Source organism: Canis lupus, chromosome 25 (assembly GCF_011100685.1).
Source record: "Canis lupus familiaris isolate Mischka breed German Shepherd chromosome 25, alternate assembly UU_Cfam_GSD_1.0, whole genome shotgun sequence".
Lineage (NCBI taxonomy): Eukaryota > Metazoa > Chordata > Mammalia > Carnivora > Canidae > Canis > Canis lupus.
The window spans coordinates 988,388-992,818 of NC_049246.1; positions in this window are offsets into that span (position 1 = coordinate 988,388).

A 4,431-nucleotide genomic window follows, 5' to 3' on the forward strand; every position below is an offset into this window, starting at 1 on the left:
ATAGACCACATACTGGGTCACAAATCAGGTCTTAACCAATACCAAAAGATTGGGATAGTACCCTGCATATTTTCAGACCATAATGCTTTGAAACTAGAGTTAAACCACAAGAATAAATTTGGAAGCATTTCAAACACGTGGAGGTTAAAGACCATCTTGCTAAAAGATGAAAGGGTCAACCAGTAAATTAGAGAAGGATTAAAAAGATTCATGGAAACTAATGAGAATGAAGATACAACCGTTCAAATTCTTTGGGATACAGCAAAAGCAGTCCTGAGGGGGAAATACATTGCAATACAGGCAGCCATCCAAAATTGGAAAGAACTCAAATACAAAAGCTAACCTTGCACCTAAAGGAGCTGAAGAAAGAACAGCAAATAAAACCTTCACCCAGCAGAAGAAGAGAATTAATAAAGATTCGAGTAGAACTCAATGCAATATAGACCAGAAGAGCTGTGGAACAGATCAACAAAACCAGAAGATGGTTCTTTGAAAGAATTAATAAGATAGATAAACCATTAGCCAGCCTTATTAAAAAGAAGAGAGAAAAGACTCAAATTAATAAAATCATGAATGAGAAAGGAGAGATCACTACCAACACCAAGGAAATACAAACGATTTTAAAAACATATTATGAACAGCTATACGCCAATAAATTAGGCAATCTAGAAGAAATGGACGCATTCCTGGAAAGCCACAAACTACCAAAACTGGAACAGGAAGACAGAGAAAACCTGAACAGGCCAATAACCAGGGAGGAAATTGAAGCAGTCATCAAAAACCTCCCAAGACACAAGAGTCCAGGGCCAGATGGCTTCCCAAGGGAATTCTATCAAACTTTTAAAGAAGAAACCATACCTATTCTACTAAAGCTGTTTGGAAAGATAGAAAGAGATGGAGTACTTCCAAACTCGTTCTATGAGGCCAGCATCACCTTAATTCCAAAACCAGACAAAGACCCCACCAAAAAGGAGAATTATAGACCAATATCCCTGATGAAGATGGATGCAAAAATTCTCAACAAGATACTAGCCAATAGGATCCAACAATACATTAAGAAGATTATTCACCATGAGCAAGTGGGATTTATCCCCGGTATACAAGGCTTGTTCAACACTCATAAAGCAATCAATGTGATAGATCATATCAACAAGAGAAAAAAAACAAGAACCATATGATCCTCTCAATAGATTCAGAGAAAGTATTTGACAAAATACAGCATCCATTCCTGATCAAAACTCTTCAGAGTGTAGGGATAGAGGGAACATTCCTCAGCATCTTAAAAGCCATCTACAAAAAGCCCACAGCAGGAAGACATAGACATGGCCAACACGCACATGAGAAAATGCTCCGCATCACTTGCCATCAGGGAAATACACATCAAAACCACAATGAGATACCACCTCACACCAGTGAGAATGGGGCAAATTAACAAGGCAGGAAACCACAAATGTTGGAGAGGATGTGGAGAAAGGGGAACCCTCTTACACTGTTGGTGGGAATGTGAACTGGTGCAGCCACTCTGGAAAACTGTGTGGAGGTTCCTCAAAGAGTTCAAAATAGACCTGCCCTACGACCCAGCAATTGCACTGCTGGGGATTTACCCCAAAGGTACAGATGCAATGAAACGCCGGGACACCTGCACCCCGATGTTTCTAGCAGCAATGTCCACAATAGCCGAACCGTGGAAGGAGCCTCAGTGTCCATTGAAAGATGAATGGATAAAGAAGATGTGGTTTATGTATACAATGGAATATTACTCAGCCATTAGAAACGACAAATACCCACCATTTGCTTCAATGTGTATGGATCTGGAGGGTATTATGCTGAGTGAAATGTTCTCATTCATTTGAGGAATATAAATAATAGTGAAAGGGAATAGAAGGGAAGGGAGAAGAAATGGGTAGGAAATATCAGAAAGGGAGACAGAACATAAAGACTCCTAAGTCTGGGAAACGAACTAGAGGTGGTGAAAGGGGAGGGTGGGGGGTGGGGGTGAATGGGTGATGGGCACTGAGGGGGGTACTTGACGGGATGAGCACTGGGTGTTATTCTGTATGTTGGCAAATTGAACACCAATAAAAAATAAATTTATTATTAAAAAAATTAAACATAGAGAGAACAGAAATGGGTGAAAAGCACCAGTGTACTGTGGAGCAAATTCAAGTAGCATATTTGGACTAGATTCAGAATCCTCCACATTTGAAGGGAATAGAAAGATTTTTGAAGAAACAATGACTGAAAGTTTTAAAAATCTGATGAACACTATCAATTTACAGATCCAGAAAGTTCAATTAATCCCAGGAAAAAGTCACATTAAGAAAACAGTGTCGTCACATCCTAATCAAATTGCTCAAAATCAGTGATAAAGAGCAAATCTTAAAAGTAGTCAGGAAAGGAGGGGAAAAGGTAAGAAGGGAAAAGGTAAGAAAGGTAGCAGATTTCTTCTTGGAATTATTCAGGTACGAGGTTAGTGGAACAATACCTTTACTGAGAGAAAAAAAAATTGATTAATTTAGCATCTATATTCCATGAAAATATCTTTTAAAAAATTAAGGCAAAATAAAGAACTTACAGACATTCTGGAGTTGAAACAACTCATTACCAGCATACCCACACTACAAGGAATTTTAAAAGAAATTCTTCAGGCAGAGGTAAATAATATCAGATGGAAGTCTGTCTGTACATAAGAATGAGGAGCACCAGAAATTTATAATAGCAAGTAAGAATTTTTTCTTATTAAAATCTCTTTAAAAAGATAATTTGCTATTTGAGCAAAAATAATAACTGTGTGTTTATTACATCTACAAAATTAAAATGCACGACAGCAAATTAAACCCAACATAAGCAAAAGAAGGAAGATAATAAGAATGGAAATCAATGAAGTAGAAAAAAAAAAGAAAGAAGAAAAAAACCCAATGAAACTAAAAGCTGGATCTTTGAGATAATCAATAAAATTGATAAAACTACAGTCAGGCTGATCAGGATAAAAAGAGGAGACAAATTACCAATATCAAGGATGAGAAAGGTGGTATCCCTTGAGGTTCTATAGATATTAAAAGTATAATTAGGGAATACTATGAACAACTTTATGCCCATAAATTTGACAACTTCATTGAAATGGGAAAATTCTTTGGAAGGCAAAAGCTTCCAAAACTCACTTAAGAAGAAATAGGTAATTTGCTTTGACATGGATGAAACTCAAGGGTATTATGCTGAGTGAAGTAAGTCAATCGGAGAAGGACAATCGTCATATGGTTTCACTCATACGGGGAATATAAGAAATACTGAAAGGGATTATAAGGGAAAGAAGGGAAAATAAGTGGGAAAAATTAGGGTGACAAAACATGAGAGACTTCTAACTCTGGGAAATGAACAAAGGGTAGTGGAAGGGGAGGTGGGTGGAGGAATGGGGTAACTGGATGACAGGCACTGAGGTGGGCACTTGACGGGATGAGCACTGGATGTTATACTATATGTTGGCAAATTGAACTTCAATTTAAAAAAAACTAAAAAAAAAAAAAAAAAAAGAAAGAAGAAATAGGTAGCCTGAATAGCCATATATTGATTAAAAATACTGAATTGGAATTTTAAAATATTTCCATAAAGAAAACTCTAGATTTAGACAATTTTGTTAGGGGGAATTCTTCCAAACATCAAAAAAAAAAAAAAAACAAACCAATTATACCAACAATGCCAACAATACAAACTCTTCTAGAATATGGAAGTGAAAGAAATGCATACCAACACATTCAATGGGAACAGTACTAACCAAATACCAATCTAGAAAAGTCCTTACAAAAAAAGGCTACAGACCAATATCTCTCATAACTATAGATGCAACAATTTTATTTTTTTCAAAGATTTTATCTATTCATGGGAAACACACATACACACAGAGGCAGAGACATAGGAAGAGGGAGGAGAAGCAGGCTCCATGCAGGGAACCCAATGCGGGACTTGATCCTGGGACTCTGGGATTATGCCCTGAGCTGAAGGCAGATGCTCAACCACTGAGCCACCCACACATCCCTTAGATGCAAAAATTTTAAAGCAACTTTTAGCAAATCTTACCTGACAATGTGTAAAACAAGATAGCACATCATGGCCATGTGGAATTTGTCCCAAGAATGCTGCCTTAACATCCCCAAATCAATCAATTTAATTCACCATATTAATAAACTAAAAAGGAAAAAGTATAGTATCATCTCAATAGATGTAGAAACAAAACATTGGATACAGTCCCATATCTATAGTTGAAAAAAACCTCTCAGGACATGAGTAGAGTGGAATATCCTCTGTCTAATAAAAGGCACCTACAAAAACCTGGTTAACATTTTACCGAATTAACTTAAAATAGATTGCAGATCCAAATGTAAGGCCTATTATAAACACTATAAACACATAGAAGAAAACATTACAGCAGACTCA